At 40.1% G+C, this 21,223-nt stretch overlaps 1 protein-coding gene across 2 annotated transcripts in view; it reads right to left on the bottom strand.

Moving 5' to 3' along the window:
- Nucleotides 1-10,759, bottom strand: part of TMOD2 (tropomodulin 2) — a 50,033-nt gene extending 39,274 nt beyond the window's left edge. For both annotated transcript variants that reach the window (XM_036917773.2, XM_036917772.2), the window contains exon 1: nucleotides 10,571-10,759. The gene's annotated coding sequence lies outside the window, so the exon portion shown is untranslated. The remainder of the gene's footprint in view (nucleotides 1-10,570) is intronic.
- Between the last annotated feature and the right edge of the window lie 10,464 nt (nucleotides 10,760-21,223).

Below are 21,223 nucleotides of genomic sequence, written 5' to 3'. Positions count from 1 at the left end.
ATTCCATTTATCTAGAATTCTAGAAAATGTAAACTAATCTATATAACAGAAAGAAATCAGTAGTTGCTTAGAGATGGGAGCGAGGGAGGAAGGAGGAGGGGGAGGCATGAGGAAACTTTTGGGGTTAATTATATGTTCACTGCCTTCATTGTGGTGATGGTTTCATATATACATGCAGGTGTCAAAACTTATCACACTGTACACTTTAAACATGTGCAATTTAATGTATGTAAATTCAAGAATTTCAAAAATCTGTGTATAAGTCTAACAGCTCTTCCAATAAAGTAAAAATTATATTTTTAAGAAAGCATGTGGCATTTTTTTCTTAATGGTACATAAAATATTGGTGTGTTTTATAATCAGTGGTATCTTAGAGCTGGTAAGGTTTGATCTGTATGTCTGTTTCAGGATTTTACAACTACACCCCAACTCCATATCTTCCCCTGAAAGAGATGTGCTCTCCTGATTTTCTAGATCATACCATTAATCTACCAGCCAGTCATTTCCAAAACTCAGACCACCCTTAGATTTTTCCCCACTTTTCTAGACTTGGTTAGCACCTCCTATAAATTCTTACTGAACAGTACTTTTTTTTTTTAATTAAGGTATCATTGATATACAATCTTATGAAGGTTTCACATGAGCAACATTGTGGTTTCAACATTCACCCATATTATCAAGTCCACCACACATCCCATTGCAGTCACTGTCCATCACCACAGTAAGATGCTATAGAGTCATTACTTGTCTTCTCTGTGCTACACTGCCTTCCCCGTGACCTACCTATATTGTGAGTGGTAATTATAATGCCCTTAATCCCTTTCTCCCTCCCTCCCAACCCACCCTCCCCAATTCCTTCCCTTTGGTAAATGTTAGTCCCTTCTTGGAGTCTGTGAATCTGCTGCTATTTTGTTCCTTCAGCTTTGCTTTGTTGTTATACTCCACAAATGAGGGGAATTATTTGGTACTTGTCTTTCTCTGCCTGGTTTATTTCATTGAGTATAATACCCTCTAGCTCCATCCATGTTGTTGCAAATGGTAGGATTTGTTTTCTTCTTATGGCTGAATAATATTCCATTGTGTATATGTACCACATCTTTATCCATTCATCTACTGACGGACACTTAGGTTGCTTCCACATCTTGGCTAATGTAGAGTGCTGAGATAAACATAGGGGTGCATATGTCTTTTTGAATCAGGGATCTTGTTTTCTTCAGACAAATTCCTAGGAGTGGAATTCCTGGGTCAAATGATATTTCTATTTTTAGTTTTTTGAGGAACCTTCATATTGCTTTCCACAAGGTTAAACTACTTTACATTCCCACCAACAGTGTACAAGGGTTCCCCTTTCTCCACATCCTCACCAGAATTTGTTGTTTCTTGTCTTTTGGATGTTGACCATCCTAACTGGTGTGAGGTGATATCTCACTGTGGTTTTAATTTGCATTTCCCTGGTAATTAGCAATGGAGCATCTTTTCATGTGCCTGTAGGCCATCTGAATTTCTTCTTTGGAGAAGTGTCTCTTCATATCCTCCGCCCATTTTTTAATCGGGTTATTTGTTTTTTGGGTATTGAGGCATGTGAGCTCTTTATATATTTTGGATGTTAACCCCTTGTCAGATACATCATTTACAAATATATTCTCCTATACTGTAGGATGCCTTTTTGTTCTACTGATGGTGCCTTTGCTGTACAGAAGCTTTTTAGCTTGATGTAGTCCCATTTGCTCATTTTTGCTTTTGGTTCCCTTGCCCAAGGAGATGTGTTCAGGTAAAAGTTGCTCATGTTTATGTCAAGAGATTTTTGCCTATGTTTTCTTCTAAGAGTTTTATGGTTTTATGACTTATATTCAGTCTTTGATGCATTCTGAGTTTACTTTTGTGTATGGAGTTAGACAGTAATCCAGTTTCATTCTCTTGCAAGTAGCTGTCCAGTTTGGCCAACATTATTTGTTGAAGAGGCTGTCATTTCCCCATTGTATGTCCATGGCTCCTTTATCGTATATTAATTGACCGTATATGCTTGGGTTTATGTCTGGGCTCTCTAGTCTGTTCCATTGATCTATGGGTCTGTTCTTATGCCAGTACCAAATTTTCTTGATTACTGTGGCTTAGTAGTAGAGCTTGAAGTCAGGGGGCATAATTCCCCCAGGTTTGTTCTTCCTTCTTAGGATTGCACAGCACTTTTTCACACTGTGACTTCTGGTCACTCTTGCTCTAGGCCTTTGTTCCTTTGGTCGTGGACGACTCTTATTGTATCTTGGAAGGCTTCTGTTCTTCCCTTTAAGCCACCAGAGTACCACGATCAGATCATCTTTCTTCACACTGCTAATAAGCCACTTCCCTGGTTAAAGATTTACAATGGCTCCTTCTGGTCTACAGAATGAAATTCAAATAATCTAACATACAAAGCTCCAATAATTTGGCTTTGATCTGACCTTTCTGTTTTCTGTTTCATTACTTTCCCAGGGATCCCTCTACTCCAGCCAAAGAGGCTTATGAGTTCTTTCTGGTAGGCAGAATAATCCTCCCCTAAAGATGTTGGCATGCCAATTGCCAGAACCTGGGAATCGGTTATTTTACATGGTAAAAGGGACGAGGTGGACTAAGTCAAGGATCTTAAAATAGGGAGATTACCCTGGATTATCTGAGTGGGCCCAGTGTAATCAGAAGGGCCATTAAAGGGTGGGAGACGGAGGTAGGAGAGTCGGAGAAGGAGATGTGGTGACAGAAGCAGAGGGTCAGAGTAATGTAGTTGCTGGCTTTGAAGATGGAGGAAGGGGCTGAGAGCCAAGAAATGTGGGTGGCCTCCAGAAGCTGGAAAAGGCAAGGAATTGGATTCTTTCCTTTAGGCTTCACAAGAATCAGACCTACTGGCACCTTGATATTAGCTCAGTGAAATCCATTTTGGGCTTTAACCTCTCAAACTGTAACATAATAAATTTGTGTTGTTTTAAGCCACTGAATTTTTGTCAGCAGCAAAAGGAAAGAAATACAGTCTCTTACCCATACACTTTCATTTCCTAAAGTAACTGTTCTGGATCTCTTCTGTTTGCCCCTTCCCCTCCCATCCTGCTCTGTACCCTGGGAAGATGATGTATTTATACTGCATCAATGGGCTCCTTTGCTTTCTGGCCCCTGTTTGACCAAGAAGAGGCCCCAGCAGGAAATTGGAGGGCAGGAAGAGAAGGAGGCTGGTCCAGAGGCCACATGTCCTCTCAGACTGTCCTCTCCTTCAGCCGACTTCAGGCCTGGGAGTGGTAAAGTTTCCCTGCTGTGGTTAGGGCCAGATTTCTGCCTTGTTGGATTCTCTAAACCCTCCCTACATCTTTGTAAATAGGCTTCTATTAATATTTTCTCAGATCACTTGGTTTGAGTGTGTCCTCTGTTTCTTGTTGGGGCCTTGGCTGTTAGAGTAATATTACTTGGAAGCCCTTCTCTAATCTTATTGCCTATTCATGTGGTCTGCTTTTGAGATCTGGCTCAGATCCCAGCTCTATAGGACCACATAATGTCAGAGCTAAGTGAGGTCTTAAAGATCAACATCAATGGTGTTCCCCCTACCTTTCTGATCACTCCTTCTTGGTCTCTTTTGGCAATTCCTCTTCCTGCACCTTAAATACTGGCATACCTTGTGGTCTTGTCTTATAACTTCTTTTCTTACATTACAGTTCTCTCTGAGGAACTCACTGCCTCCAAAGTTTTAATTATATTCCACATCCTGAAGATTCCCCCAATCCTTATCTTTATCTCAGACTTTGTTCCTGAGGGCTAGACCCATATATTTCAAATTTCCAAACTGACCTCTCTACCTGGTTGCCTCAGGCACCCCAGTTGTTAGAAGTATTCTCATCATTTTTCTCTCCAGCTTCTCTTCTAGAATTTCCTATTTCAGAAAGTTGGCCAAGAATCATCCTTGACACCTTCTCTTCCTTGTCTCTTCCCTACCCATCAATCACCACAACCTGTCCTTACCTGAATGTGTTAGAATACACCTACTTCACTGTCTGCATGGCCACATCCAGCCCTACTCACCCTGCCATACAAATGGCCAAAGTGATCTTTTTAACATAATTCTGCTCTAGTTACTTAAAATTCTCCAGTGGCTTTCCATTGCCTTGGGGATGAGGTTGTAATTCACAGTCTGGCTTCTGTCATCCTCAGCCACCTCCTCCTGCACTGCACTCCCCATCTCCTCCTGGCTGTAGCACCCTGGACCACTTCCAAGTCCTGGATCATGCTTGTCTGCCCAGGGCCCTCTCCCCGCCATGGCTGACTGCTATCCTACTCCACTTCCAGTCTCAATGTAAGCTTCAATTCCAAAGGGAGGCCTTGTTCAGACACCCTGACAAGGTGTCACTTCCTGCCCCCATGGCACAGCTGAACACCCCTGGACACAGCTCTCCTTGCCTTTATTACCATTGCTTGTTTTATCTCTGTCTTCCTTGCTAATCTCTGTGAGGGTGGGGACTATATCAGTTTTAGGCACTTATAATCCTGGCTTCCAGTATCAGTCTTGAGCCAGAGTAGGCATAAAAAATATTGCACAACAAATGTCAAATGAAGGAAATGAGCTCAGAGAGGTGACATGTTCCACTGCTCCAGAGCTCAACCCACTAAGTCCCCTGCCTCCACTCTCTGTCACGGAACTTTCTGAGGCCGCCTAAGCCTGAGGAAGTTGTTCCTTTTCTTAAATTCACACTGTCTATGTCACTGACTTGGTGTTCATCCCTTGTCCTCTCAGTAAATTGTCTTATCATGCATGTTACATATATGGCTCTCTCTCCAGCTACATCACAAATTCCCAGAGGGAAATGATAATATCAAAATTCTTTCATTCCTGGGCTTCTCAAGCTTGGATTTGTATATTCATTCAACAAATACCTGCTGAAAGCCAGCCTTTTTCAGATTCTGCTGGGAAAACAGCAGTGGACAAAACATGATATCCTGTGCCCCAACTGAGCTTATACTTTAGGAAGGCAAGAGACGTTAGTTAAGTCGTTACAGATAAATTTAATACTGTGTAACAGTACCCATTTAAAAAACGGTATATATTGTGCCAATGTACCACTAAGTCTCAAAGCCAAAGGGAAGAACAATAGTGCATCTTCCTGCAACATGACTTTGAGTTGAAGATTTGGGGGAAGGCTAGTTATTGCTTTTTAATAACAAATACAGATACACTGTGGAAGAGAACACAGCATTCAAATAGCCTTTAAATCATACTGCAGATTTCTGGCTCATGGCTGGCCTGCTTTAGCCCAGACCTGGGACCACAAAGGTTCACATTTGTTCTCTGTTAGCAATGCTTCAGTGGCGAGTTTGCAAAGCACAGCCACAGCCTCACCTGCAGCAGAGTGTCCATCCTACCACAAGCACTCAGCATACAGCAGGGTACTAAAGCACACACTGGGATGAAGCAAGGGCCCAAGCAGGTTTCCAGGAGTCAGGGTGGACATGTCCACTGGGCGCATTAGGAAAATGGAAAAGAGCAGTAAGGACTTGAGCTGAAGGCAGGATAATGAGGGCCCTTGACAACTCATCCTGTTACCAAACACACAAGCCCTAGGAGGGAAAACACAGAGTGTGGCTTTCTTTGCTTCTCTTTCCACTACCTTATTTGTGTAACTCTGGTATAAGAGGAACATCAGATACAGCCCAAAGTGCCCAGCCTTTGGCCTTGCCTACACACAAGGACTTAGAACCAAAGCCAAAACAAGCAGCCCTATTTATGAAACCCAACCAAACCAAAAACTAATTTTTATGAAAGAGCAAACAAAAATACACTGAAAAATCTAGTGAAAAGCTTTTTATATGGGTAAAACAGTACCATAAATTGCTTTGGAGTACATGAATTTCTAGGAAAGCTACACAGGACTGCTCACAGAAAGGACAGATACCACATTGGGAGCAGAGGGGGATCTGATTACAGAAGGGGGACTCAGGCTTCAACTATACTGGTGATGATTTATTCCCAAGTGGGGGTAGTTGGTAAGCGTGAAGTTATCATTCTGTATTATATAGTTACAGTATTTCATAATGAGTTTTAAATAATCAGTGAACCAATTTGAACAAGAGCCAAATCTACATTTTCTAAAACTTGTAAATTAGAAGAAAATCAGCATATCAGCATATCCTCCAAGACATATCCTGTATATTTAATTCCTTTCTAGCTGCTGGCAAACACAAAGATGGGTACAAAACACATAGCCTGTGTTTTGGAATCTAGCTATTTGAAGATGGCCCGGTCAAGTTTGTTTCTTTTTTTAAACAACCAAATGGTTTCTGCCATATTCTGGGAAACACTTGCAGGAAATGAAGGATAGAGAAGGAGGAATTTCAGGCAAAAATATGACAAGGCAATTGTAAGAAACAAACTGAAAATGGAACAAGGAATAGATCTTATCAGAATGAAATTTATATCTGAGACTATTTGTTCTTAACTTCCCAATCTTACTAAGTTGCCAGAGCTTAAACTGTGCTTAAAAACGGTCTCCTTTTAAACCAGTGTGCCCACTAGTTATCACCCCCTGCCAGGTTCCGAAGAGCACAGAAGTAAAAGCATGGGCCGTGGCATCAACCAGCCCTGGGTCTGACAGTTACAGATCTGTGTGCAAGTGGCAACCTCTCCAAAACAGGCAAAGAACAGTATTATCTCAGAAAGTGGAGATGATGCTAAATGTGACAATGTGTGTACCAGGTGCAGTGCCTAGCACATGCAGTCAAAGCTATTCCTCTTATGTCCTTGGTCTGGGGATAATCTTCTGTTTGGGGTATTTGTTGTACCTTGTCAGGATCTGTTGTATATGGAAAGGCAGCATCAAACCCTGGGTCAGTGTCGCTAGGAGTAGCAAGCTGCCACGTGTAGTCTGGCCAAAGTATGAGAGAGCTTTCTACCTGGGCAGGATGTAGTCCAGAAGCTTCCTGGCTGGGGCAGAACCCTGTTAGCATGGAAGTCTTACTGTGTGCCTAGATTGACACCTGCTTTCTAATTCTCTTGGCAGGTCCTACTTCCTGCTGTGGCTTATCCCTTTGTCTGGCCCTATTCTCTGTTTTCTGAGGAGTTCCTGTTTCTTGACTTTTGTCTATATCCTTGCCTTCCATTTGGGCATGTGTATCTTTTTATTTTTTAACTGTCTATGGGTTCTAGCCATGTTCGGTCTCCTTGCCTTTGAGAAGTTATGGGCTCCTCCCTTCCTAATTGGCACAATGGGTTCCCTGCTTTCTGTGTTTTGATTCACGTGCCCTTTTGGCTTCTGCCTGTTTGTGCACTCTTTGACCCATTTATCTTGTTCCTTTCTCTGGCATCTGTATCCTAGCTTGGTTTTGACCAATGCTTTCTTATGACTTATGGATACTACATGCACCTTGACTGATGACTGTTTACCAACATGATATGTGAAATATTCAGCAACTGGTACAGAATGGGCACTGCTCGGTCAGAATGGTTGTCAGCTATAAACAACAAAAGTGGCTGCCCCTGCACATACTTACTGAAGAACAGTCCAGTCCACTAGACTTGAGAGCCTTCCAATCATTCTGATGAGAGGCCTCCTGGTTCTTTCTTAGGGCTGGTACCTCAGCTTTGTTCCTTATTCCTCATATCCAGGCTTGGCATGGCTAGCCTTGTGCCCTGTTTTGTGACTTCCTGTAACCCACGAACCTAAGGCTGACCTGCAACTCCCCACCCTACCCAGCTGTCACTAGGGGAATCCAGAAGTGCTGGCGACACACATGAAAGAGATGGGGTAGCCTTGATGCCAAACAGAAGGGCAAAACATAAAAATGGACATATGTATATATTCCAGACATAGCAAAAATATCCTTGCAGCAAAAGGTTTAAAATTAAGTGTTATGCCTTAAGAGTTGATTCTGTTTTCTTGTCCTGGGAACAGGGAGTCTCTTCTGCACATGCCTCCTATTGAACTTGCACATGTCTCTTTGAACTACTGATAGTCTGTAAGGAAAACATTTGGTTGCATGTGTTTTGCAAATAAAGGGAATGGGAAGAAACCCTGCAACTTCTGTCTGTCAAAAAGCTGGATCTGTTCGTTCCTCAAAACTCTCCTAACTCAAAAAGAACCACCACCTGGAACTTCCTTCTACATAGACAGGATCTTGAACACAGAGAGGAAAGGGACAGCACTTCCAGGACGGTTCTTGGGGAGGGGTAGAATTTCTACGGTTTGGGAATTATTAATACCTTAAAGATGGAGTTAGTGGATGCAGTGCCTTAAGAATAAATGACTGACCGTGGCCAAGATGAACCAAAAAGGGAACTTCCCCTGAGCCCACTCATACCTCCAATAGAACTTGAAGTCACAGATTCACTGCACCTGTCTATCACTAATCACATGGTCCTTTACAACCCTTCCTCCTTATTTATTTGTTATATTCATCTCCTCTAATTTTTCAATTTAAAAAGTTTAAATATACAGAAAAGGCAAAAGAATAGTACAATCAACACCTGTATACCATTCTCTTTGACTCGCCCACTGGCATCATGTGCTACATCCTTGGGCTTACCCTTATACTTCCCTTTTCCTGACCCAGCTGAAAGTCGCAGATGTCATGACACTTTGCTTCTAATAGTCACACCTTGAAAGAATAAGGACAGTGTCCCACATAACCACAGTACCACTACTGCACCTAATTGAAAAGTAATCTCATAATATTATCTAATATGCAGTCCATATTCAAATTTGCCCAACTGTCTCTAAATCATCTTTTATAGCTATTTATTTCTGATCTAGGATTCAAAGTTCACATTTCCCAATTGGCTGTTACATCATTTGAATATTTTAATCTGCAATACTCCCTCCCCTCACCCCCCAAACCCCCAGCTTTTTGTAGTGACACTACATAGTTATCACCTTATTGCACCCCAACAAGAGGCTCCTAATAGGTGCCAGTAAGCTTAGTCATTAGTCTAAGGCAATGACCTCCTGATCTCTCCATTGTAAGGACACCATTTCCCTAAGTAATCTAAGTGAGATATCTGGAAATAATGTGAAAATTCTGTTCTCCAACAACCTTTCACTCAAAGGTTTTACACCCATGGATGAGTCCTGGCCTGAATCAGTTATGTTCAGGTCTGCAGAGTGCTGGCTTTCTGGTTCTCCCATTCTTCCTATTGTGTATGTATTATTCAAACCCTGACCATCACTATCCATCCTCTTTCCTCAGTGTATGCAGTCTGGTTACTTCTTGCTGCGGCTCCATCCCCACCTTCTTGCTGACCACATCTGCCCACTCTGGCCCAGCCCTGAGGTGCATTTGCTTCTCCCTTTCCGTGTTGATCTCATCACTTCACTTTCAGCAAATTAAACAGAAAAGCAAACAACAACAAAAAAACCTGAAATGTCGTTTGCCTACCAATTTGCAGTAATTTATGAAAGTTAAAACAGTGGTAATGCCCATTTGTTGGCTTATACATAGAGAGTAGAGGAAGAGAGTAGAAGAAATCAGTTGTATTTTTTAAAATATCAGATTGCTCTGAAAAATCTTTCCTCCTCATTAGGGTAAAGCCACTTGTTCTGTCACAATCAGCCTTTTTGTAATGGTGTGGAGCAGAAGCACCCACATCTCTTCAGTTCTCTGCTAAGAGACTCTTGGAAGAACAGAGGTTTAGAAATCATTTCGCCCAAACGCCCCATTTTACGTGAAGAAAGAGGCTCAGAGAGGTGAAGGAACTTGCCCACAGTCCCTCAGCTCCTTAATGGTGGAACTAGGACAGGAACCTGTTTTTAAAATACCTCCTCCGATGTTTTTTTATTCCCTTCCCAAGTGCATCGTGATACAGAAGTGCAATAAGCAAGATTAAGCCGTAGCACTCACCACCTCCCTCATTGTTAATTTGCATTTTGCCTGCATCACCTCCCCACCTTTGAATACTTTAAGTAAAAATTCCCATTAGGAGCCTTTTATTCATATTATTATTTTAAAATTGATCTGCATATCTGCAGGCCAACATGGAAAAATTAGGAAGACTCAAGGGAGCATATGCTACCATTACTTTAATCAGGAAAAAAATAAGGGTCTGGAGGACCTGCATCAGGCCTCTCCGCAAGCTTTCTCGGGCGCTGAAACGCCCTGCGGGTGACAGCTCCAGGGATCTTAGAAAAAGACGCCAGCTGGTGTCCACCCTTCCCCGCCGCCTCCTTTAGCCGTGCAGCAAGAGGCATTAGGCTCCAGGAGCGTGTCAAACGGTCGCAGGAGAGGAGAAAGTGGGGAACAAAGCCCAGCGTGGAAAAACCCAGCCCTGCTCGAGGACAGGAGACCGCGCCCTCACTGCAGCGGCCCGGCGGGCTGCCGAGGCTGCGGGGCCGCAGTGCGGGGCGCGGGACCCACACCGAGCAGGCGCCTCCCGCCTGCGCGGCGCCGAGCAGCCCGCCCGGGCCGGGAAGCAAGAGGCGGCCCCGGCTCCACGCGCCCGCCCGGCCCCCCGACGCCGCGGAGCATCCTCCATCCCGCAGAGAGGGCGCAGCGGTCCCCGCGCTGCGGGCAGTGGACTGCGGACGGCAGACAGCGCCCCGCCCGGGGCGGCCCCCACCCGCCCCGGCACGCTCACCCGTCTGTGTGCCCATCCCGGAGCCGGCAGTGTGGGTCGGCGATCTGTCAGCCCCGAGGTAGCGGGGTCTGCCGAGCAGGGGCGGCGCCGTGGCCGGGGCGAGCGCAGCGATCAACAGGCGGCTCCGGGCCGGGCGCGGCGCCGAGGTGCGCGGCTGCTGCGGGGCAGGCTGGGAAGCGTAGTTCCGGGACTCGCGGAGGCGGGACCCCTGCCCGGTGGCCGCTGCCCTGGTATCCCCCCACCTCGGCCCCCGCCGCCCCTCCTGCGGGTGTCCTTTTCCGGAATCTGCGTCCTGACCCCGTAACCGCTCTGCAGGAGAGGAGGATCTCAGCCTGGGGAAAAAGCTGTGCAGACTCTCTGGAGAAGCTCGGGACTAATAATTGGGAGGGTGGCAAAAGCAGTAGGGTGAGTGAACATCTTTACGTGGAAGCCTTGTTAAGACTTAGTTTTTACTGGCTTTACGAGGGCCTGGGGGCGCAAGGAGGAGTAGCTGGAATAGATGCCTGCAGGGACGGCAGTAGCAAGGTGGGTTTTAGTGAGACTGATCTAAAGTTTTGAGGTGAGGTTTTCAAGAGGCCACGCACACGCAGTGGCTTCATTAGTTGCGAGATTAGACAATTCATCTTATCCGAGCCTCAGCATCCTCATCTGTAAAATAGGCTTAAAGCTTGAAGACATGTTGTGAGGACTAAATGCATATTAGGTGCATATGTGAAAGCACCTATGTCTGGCACTGAGCACATCCTCAATAAAGGTTCCTCCCTTGGGATTCATAAGGGCGTTCTGGCACACTCCCTGCCGGCAAATTCCTACATATGATGCTAAACTAAAGATAGTCGGGCTTCGTTGTGATGGATAAATAAATGTTAAAAGCCACAAGGGCTTGTTATTGACAGCCAGTTAGCCAATTCACATCATCCCTTACCACGTACTAAGATGTCTTCTCTGCCAGGTTCTTGGGATCTACAAGGAGAGAAAATACTGTATTGTCTCTGAAGCATGGAAGTGGGTGTGGTAACAGGACAAATAACGGAATTACTAAAATACATGGCATATTGGGTTTACTTTCCAGAAGCTTTTTCTAATTAGATATGGTCCGTCTCCTTTTTGAACCCTTGCTGCTTACATCTAGCATAACCCTTGCTTATTGCACTTATATGGACAGTTTAAGGTAGGCTGAGTTTTGTAAGTAGCTTCTATGCAGTATTTCACATTGTGGTGAGATATGCATCTTAGAAATTTGGTGGAAGGAAAATGAGCCAAAGGAGTGAATGCAGCATTGGTAGTGTGATCTCTGTCTGCAATGGGTAAAGGGTGAATGGAGGTGAAACAGCATCATAATCTGGCATGATCTGTGCAGTAATCATGTGGCCCCCCTCCAAAAAATGTACTCAATTTCACATTTGAAAATAACACCACTTTGCATTTGTGAAAATACTTTCCTATTTATGTTCTCATTTGATTTTTGCAACAACCTTTGAGCTGAAGAATGAGGATTTTTCTCCAGTTAGTTCTAAGAGGCACAGAGAAGTGATACCACTTAATTTAAGGTTGTCCAGCTGATTGTGAAGCCTATCTTTTTTCCTTCCACCTTGGGCACTCTAGGCCTTTGCCAAAGAGGCACTCTTAGCTCTGTCTTTCCTTTGTCACATTTTGAAACAGGGCCATACCTTCCCCAGAAGGTGATCTGAATCAGAAAATAATTAGCGAAGGCTCCTGGTATTAGCATGATGAGCAGTGGGCACACAGGAGCTGCTGACTGAGAGACCAGTGTGGTTTCCACTATCAACTGTGATAATGGACTACGCTCTGGGCCTTCTCACCAGAATGACGAATCTGAGCTGGAAAGAGTTAACTGAAATAGAGGTGTGACCAAACCAGCTTAAATTACATTTCCAAGTTTCCTGTACATTTTGTTATTCCAAATGTCCTGTGTAACACACGTGATGTTTTTGGCTTTTTTATGTTGTGCATTTATCGCAAGTCATAGCCTTCTGTTAAATAAGAACAGTACTGCTTAAAGATCAGGCCAGCAGTTTTCTCAGAGAAAGCTGATGGTAGGCATATGCTGAAAATAATAAAGCAATTTTATTCAAATTGGAAGAAAGAATAGCAAAGGTTTGATGTAGCAAAGATACTCTGTAGTGTACTATCTTTCCCTTTGGTTTGGAAAAAAGTGTGTGTGATGAAATAAATGGAGAATTACTTCAGTCAAAGACTGTGAAAGGAAATAGGCATATAAATGATTTCTTAAGTCAAAGTGATAAGCAAAGGTATAAGAGCTATCCATCAGTCCCAGAGCCATGCATAAACTCCAGGAGGATGTTACACTAAACTAAAGAAAGTGAGTTGTGAAAATGAACTTCTAATCAGTCTCTGTCTGTACTGTGAGGGCTAGAAGCTGGTAGGTGTTAATGGATGAGTGAGGAGGGTAGAACACTTAACCTTTCTATTCTTAATGTTAAAACTTAATGGAAAGATATTATCATCTCTAGCCTGTTTAGTTCTTTGAATCTAATGTCTATGTCTAAAATTTTCTAAGGAAGAAAGGAGATCAGCCATGCCTATAACTTATTATTTGAAACCTATCATCATTTCTGGACCATATATCTTGTAGATTTAACTTTTCAGCTTGCTTTTGGGAAAATGAAAATGAAAAATGGAAACAACTCCCAGAGCTGGAAGGGACCTTACTGATCACCTGGTCTAGTCTCTTCATGCAGATAAAGAAGCTGATACATCAACAGTAAATGTCACTTGGTAGAAGGTAAAAAATTCTATGTGGCAGTTTTAATGAAGTATTTTCATTATTTGCAATGGAATGCATAGCATACCTCATTAGGAACTTGTAGTGGATGCTGTTGCCTGCTTACTCAACATCTATTCCACCCTCTTCTTTATTCCTTATGGAAGACTGTACAGGTGTTCACCCATTAGGGAAGGTATCCCTATTACCTCTTAGAGGTACACTTCTACACCTATCATGGATAAGGGAATTGAATCCTCTTGACTGGCCAGTGAGAGATGAGAGGTAGGCATGCGACCTAGTTCTGGCCAATGTGACATGAAGAGCAGTCTGCTGAATATTGTCTGGGAAAAATTTACCTGCTCTTAAACAGACATTCAGGGAAATATGCCACCGGTTCAGGATGTTGTTGAATCTGCCTGTGTTGCCTGAAACTGGAAGAGCCATCTTAGAGCTATTGGGATCCAGCCTTAGGACAAAACCAATACACCAGTGATGGCAGTGTGGAGAGATAGAAAACCTGGGTGATGTGGTTGTTGAGCCAGGAAATCAATCACTGGTGCCACCCTACCAGGAGATTTCTGGTTGTATGAGGTGATAAATATTCTTATTGTTGAGCCCATTTGAGATGGAGTTTTCTGTTACTTGAAGCTGAAAGTATCCTAAGTGTTACAGAGGAAATGTGAAAGCAGGTTCTTTGATTGGACTGAAGGACTACTTCTCACTGATAAAAGTAAACAACCATGAGCCACAGGCAAAGGATGGGGCTATTATTATGTAGTGGATGGAAGTATGCACTTATACATCAGACAGACCTGGGTTTGAACACAGATATTTACTGCCTGCTCAACTGTGCCCAAGTTTCTTTAATCTCTCCAAGCCTTACTTTCTTCATCTCTAGACTGGAGAGAATACTTATCACATGGGATTGTTACCCAAATTAAATAACTTGAGTCAAACATGTGCCAAAGGATATGGTGCCTAGTAAATGCTCCAGGAGTGGAAAATATGTTGATGAAGTATGAATTCAGTCATATTTATAGTGTGATTAGCAGAAAGCATCTAAAAATGAATCACTTTATAATAGTGATCACGTTATAAAATATCACACTAGTGCGGTCAGCAAAATACAGAATGTGGGAAATCATATAACAAATAACTCATTTCTTCAATAAATAAATTGCAAGAAAAATAAAAGAGGGACAGCTTATAGAAACACAGAAACATAGACAAATAACCACATGCAATGTGTAGATCTTGATTTGAACAAAGCAGCTGTTACGTCATTTATGAGACAATCGAGGAAAATGTGAACATAGTATATTTGATTATATTGGATCTGATAGTGGTGTCATGTAATTGTTTCAAAGTTTCCCTATCTTTTGGAATGATATTACTGGGTATTAATGAAAAGATATTGAATATTTACAGAAGAAATAATATCTGGCGTTTACTTTTAAAATAATCCATTTGTTAGAGTGGTGATGAGGTGGCTGAGTGAGGATGTAGGTGAAACAAAATTAAGTTGATAATGGTTGAAGCTGAGTGATATCCTTTATTAACCATTCTCTCTACATTTTAAAGTACAGTTTCATGGAGTATATTTCATATACCACAAACTCACCCTTTTAATGTGTGTAATCCAATGATTTTCACAGAGATATGTTAACTATCACCCAATCTAACTTTAGAACTTTCTTAAAACCCCAAAAAGAAATCCCATACACATTAGCGGTCACTCCCCTTCCAGACCCTGGCAACCACTAATCTATTCTCTATCTTCTCTGAATTTGTTTATTTGGGACATTTTGCATAAATGGAATATATAACATGTGGTTTTCTGTCTGTCACCCTAAAGTTTCCAGGGTTCAACAGTGCTGTAGCATGGATCAGTATTTCTTTCTTTTTTATGGCCAAATAACATTCCACTGTATGAATGCACCTCATTTTCTTTATATGTCAGTTGAACGGACATTTAGGTTGCCTCCACATTTTGGCTTCTATGATGCTGCTATGCACATTTGTGCACTAGTTTTTGCTTAGTCATAAGTTTTTACTTCTCTTGGGTATATAGTTATGAGTGGAATTGCTTGGTCACACAGTAACTTTATGTTTAGCATCTTGAGGAACTGCCAGTTTTCCAAAATAGCTGTGCCATTTTACATTATTACCAGTATTGTGTGAGATTTCCAGTTTCTCCACATCTTTGCCAACACTTGTTAATGTCTGTCTTTTTAAAGACATTACAGCAATCCCAGTGAATGTGAAGTGGTGTGCTATTACAATTTTGCTATGAATTTCTCTAAATGACTAACAATGTTGAACATTTTTTCACATTCTTATTGACCATTTTTGTATCTTCTTTAGAGAAGTGCCTATTTGAAGCTTTTGCCTAGTTTTTAATTGGATTGCCTTTTATTATTGATTTGTAACTGTTTTTTTAATATATATTCTGGTTATAAATCCCTTATCAGATACGTGATTTGCATATATATTCTCCCATTCCATGGACTGTTTTTTTTTCCTCTCACTTTCTTGATGGTATCCTTCTGTAAACACCCATTATCAGTTTGAGGAAGTTCCTGTCTATTCCTACTTGGATTTCATCAAAAGACTTCTCTGTGTCTGTTAGGATGATCATACAGGGTTTTCCCCCTTATGCTATTAATATGGTGTATTACATTTTCAAATGTTAAATAACTATTCATTTTTGTGATAAATCCCACCTAGTCATGGTATACAGTCTTTTTCATAGGTGATGGGATTTGATTTGCTGGTATTTTGTTGAAAATTTTTGTGTACATACTCTTAAGAAATATTGGTCAGTTTTCTTTTAATGTGTTTGACTAGTTTTGGTATCAGAGTAATATTGGACTTATAGAATAAGTTAGGAAGTGTTCCTTCTTCTTCTGTTTTTTTGGACGTGTTTGTGAAGGGTTAGTATTACTTCTTTAAGTGTTTGGTAGAGTTAACCAATGAAGCCATTTAGGACTTGGCTTTTCTTTGTTGGAAATTTAAAAATTATTAATTCAATCTCTTTGCTTGTTCTACATCTACTCAGATTATGTATTTCTTCCTGAGTCAGGTTCATTAGTTTATGTTTTTCTAGAAATTTACCCATTTCATCTAAGTTACCTAGTTTGACATACAGTTGTTCATAATATTCACTTATTATCTTTTTTATTTCTGTAAGGTCAGTAGTGTTGTCCTCATTTTCATTCCTAATTTTAGTATTTGAGTCTTCTCTCATTTTTTTTGGCCAGTCTAGCTAAAGGTTTGTCCATTTTGTTGATTTTTTTCAAAGAGCCAACTTTCGGTTGTCTAAATTTTCTCCAATTGTTTTTCTAGTCTACATTTAATTTATTTCTGCTATAATCTTTATTAGCTTCATCATGACCCAGGTGGTCTCACTGGTGTATGCCACCAAGCATTTAAGGAAGAAGTTATAAAATCTCTGTGATCTCTTTCAGAAAATAGAAGTAGAGGGAACACTTACCAATTATTTCTTAGAGGCCAGCATTACCCTAATACCAAAACCAGACAAAGACTTATAAGAAATATTCACGTAAATATTGCTCATGAAAATAGATATAAAATTCTTCAACAAAATATTAATAGATTGAATCCAACACTGTACTGAAAGAATGATATACTGTGACCAAGTGAGATTTTTTCCAGATATGCAAGTCTGGTTTAACATTCAAAAAATCAATTAATGTAATCCATTGTATCCACAAACTTAAGAAAAAAAATCACGATTATATCAATAGGTACAGAAAAGGCATTTGACAAAATCCAACATTCATCATGATAAACCATTCCCAGAAAACTAGGAATAGAGTGGAGCTGCCTCAGTATGATAAAGGACATGTATAAAAACTCTGCAACTAACATCATACTTAATGAATGGTGAGAAACTAGATGTTTTCCCTCTAAAATCAGAAACAAGGCAAGGATGTTGCCTCTCACTATCCCTATTCAACATTGTACTAGAAGTCCTAGTTGATGGAATAATACAAGAAGGGTAGGGGGAAGGTATGTATAGATTGGGAAGGAAGAAATAAAACTTTGTTCATAGATGACATGATTGTGCATGTAGAAAATCCCAAAGAATCATTTTTAAAAGCCTCCTGGAACTAATGAGTGATTACAGCAAGGGTATAGGATACAAGGTCAGTACACAGAAGTCAATTGTTTTCCCCTAATTGGAATTTGAAATTAAAAACTCAGCACCATTTACATTAGCATCAAAAAAGAAAAATGTATATAGGTATATGTATAATATCTATGTGGGGGAAACAACAAAACTCTGATGAAAGAAATCAAAGAAAATCTAAATAAATGGAGAGGTATTTCATGTTCATGGATAGGAAAACTTAATTTGATAGCATGTCAATTCTTCTAACTTGACCTATAGATTCAATGCTATCCAGTCCAAATCCCAGTAAGTAATCTTGTAGATATCAACAAATTGATTCCAAAGTTTATACGGAGAGGCAAAAGACCGAAAATAGCCAATACAATACTGAAGAAGAGCGTAGAGGATTTACACTACCCAACTTCAAGACTTCCTATAAAGCTACAGTAACCAAGACAATGTGGTATTGGTGAAATAATAGACAAATACTAGATCAGCAGAACAGAATAGAGAGCTCAGAAATAGACTCACACAAATATAGTTCATTTATCCTTGGCAAAGAAGCAAAGACAATTTAATGGAGAAAGGATAGTCTTTTAAACAAATGTTGCTGAAATAGCAGGACATTCACATGCAAAAGAATAAATCTAAACAGACTTTTCACTATTTAGAAAAGTTAACTTAAGATCAATCATAGACGTAAATGCAAAACACAAAACTATAAAACTTATAGAAGATAACAAGGAAGAAAATAGATGACTTTGGATTTCTCAATGACTTTGTAGATACAACACCAAAGGGGATCCATGAAAGAAAAAGTTGGTAAGTTGGACTATGTTAAAGTCAAAAACTTCTGCTCTGAGAAAGACTCTGTTAAAGGAATGAAATGAAAGCTGCAGACTGGGAAAAATACTTGTTGGCAAAGATATGGAGAAGTTGAAACCCACATACATTGCCAGCGGGAATGTAAAACGGTACTGTGGAAAACTGTCTTGGTGTTGCCTCAGAAAGCTAAACATAGAATTACCATAGGACCCAGCAATTCCACTCCAAGGTATCTACCCAAGGAAACTGAAAGTGAGGACTTGAGCAGATGCTTATACATTAATATTTATCACAGCATTATTCACAATGGCCAAAAGGTGGAAACAACCCAAGTGTCAATCAACAGATGAATGCACAAACAAAATGTGATATAACTATATAACGGAATATTATTCAACCATAGAAAGGAATGAAGTTCTGATACATGCTATAACATAGATGAACCTTAAGGACATTATAAGTGAAATAAGCCAGACACAAAAGAACAAATATCGTAAGTCTGCATTTACATGGAATACCTAGAATAGGAAAATTCATAGAGGCAGACAGAAAATAAATTAGAGCTTACTAGGGGCTGGTGAGGCAGGAATAGGGAGTTACTGCTTAGTGGTTACAGTTTCTGGAGTTATGAAAAGTTTTAGAAATAGTGATGCCGGTTGTACAACGTTGTGAATGTAACTAATATCACTACATTGCATACTTTAAAGTGGTTAATTTAATGTTTTATATATTACACAATTAAAAAAACTAATAATGTGATATGAATATGCAAAACACTAGTGAATTTTACACTTTAAAATAGATAAGTTGTATGGTATGTGAATTATTTCTCAATAAGACTTCTAAAATACACAATTATATAAGTATAATACAATTTACTTATTATGCTATTGATACATAATTGATTATTTCCAGTTTTTTCTTATTCTGAATGATGCTGCAATGAACATTCTCACACGTTTCCTGGTATATAGGTACAAGATTTTCAACAGGGCCTACAGTTTCTTAAATTGGAATTTCTGATTTGTAGAGAATGTATATGTATAGTTTTACAAGATAATGGCAGAGTGCTTTTCAAAGTTTTTGTGTTAATTTTTACTCCTCCCAGCAGTGCATTGAATTCCAGTCTTTGCCAATAATTGGTTTTGCCAAACTTAACGTTTGCCAATCTGGTGATTGTTTGTGGTCTTACTGTTTGTGGTCTTACTGTGAATTTTTCTGATTATTAATGAGGTTGAGTATCTTTTCATATGTTTATTCACCACTAGGATTTTTAAATTATCCAATTTATAATTTGGATTATTTGTCATAGGATTTTTAGCCGTTTTTTATCATTATGTAGGAATTAGCTCTTTAAATATTCTGGATATTAGTCTTTGGTTGGTTATATATGTTACAAAGAAAACAATTTATGCAGTTTCTGAATTCAGACAGCCAGAGTTCAAGTAATGATGAAAACCTAGTTTTCAGAATCCGGTTGCTTCCTGATTTTCATATAAAAAATAGCTCGAGTTGAGTAATGAGAAAAAATTCAAACATTTCATTCAAATATTTTTGGTTCCTGGGATACCTGTGTCTCCTCTTAGTTTCCAATTTTTCTTTAAGATATTTTTTGTCAGAAATTCCTTATTTTAGTATTGTCACAATTATCAATCTTCTTTTATGAGTAATGCTTTTTTTTTCTTACTAAATAAGTCCTTTCTTATCCTGAGATCTTAAAGGCATTTTTCTACATACTCTTCTAAAAGTTTAAAAGTTTCATTGTAAAGAATGTAAAATTTAAGTCTGTAATCCATCTGGAATGAAATTTTGTGTGTGGCAGGAGGTAGAGATCGTTCCACGCAGATAACCAATCATCCTGATGTCATGTATTTCTTTTTTTTTTTTTTTTTTTTTTAATAATTATTTTTTATTGAAGGGTAGTTGACACACAGTATTACATTACATGAGTTTCAAGTGTACAACACAGTGGTAGAACATTTATATACATAATTCTAGGTTCCAGCTATCACCCTACCAGGCTGTTACAATATCTTGACTATATTCCTTATGCTATACATTACATCCCGGTTACTAATTTATTTTACCATTGGAAGTCTGTCCTTCTTTTTTTTTGTGAGGGCATCTCTCATATTTATTGATCAAATGGTTGTTAACGACAATAAAATTCTGTATAGGGGAGTCAATGCTCAATGCACAATCATTATTCCACCCCAAGCCTAATTTTCGTCAGTCTCCAATCTTCTGAGGCATAACAAACAAGTTTTTACATGTAGAACAAATTCTTACATAATGAATAAGTTACATAGTGAACAGTACAAGGGCAGTCATCACAGAAACTTTCGGTTTTGCTCATGCATTATGAACTATAAACAGTCAGTTCAAATATGAATACTCATTTGGTTTTTATACTTGATTTATATGTTGATACCACATTTCTCTCTTTATTATTATTATTTTTAATAAAATGCTGAAGTGGTAGGTAGATACAAGATAAAGGTAGAAAACATAGTTTAGTGTTGTAAGAGAGCACATGTAGATGATCAGGTGTGTGCCTGTAGACTATGTGTTAATCCAAGCTAGACCAGGGCAATAAAACATCCACGTATGCAGAAGATTTCTCTCAGAACGGGGGGGTGAGGTTCTAAGCCTCACCTCTGTTGATCCCCAATTTCTCACCTGATGGCCCCCCTGCGACTGTGCCTGTCTTAGGTTGTTCCTCCCTTGAGGAATCTTACCCGTCTCTGGCTAACCAGTCATCTTCCGGGGCCATACAGGGAAATGTGAAGTTGGTAAGTGAGAGAGAAGCCTTATTGTTTGAAAAAGTTAGCTTTTTACTTCTTTGCATATTTATGCCCTGTGGCTTCTATGCCCAGCATTTGTCTTGAGGTATCTTTACCACTTGGAAGAATTATGATACTCGGTAAATTTGATATGAGGCACG

The sequence above is a fragment of the Manis pentadactyla genome, chromosome 11 (genome assembly GCF_030020395.1).
Source record: "Manis pentadactyla isolate mManPen7 chromosome 11, mManPen7.hap1, whole genome shotgun sequence".
Lineage (NCBI taxonomy): Eukaryota > Metazoa > Chordata > Mammalia > Pholidota > Manidae > Manis > Manis pentadactyla.
This window is presented reverse-complemented; position numbering and strand designations above follow the sequence as displayed.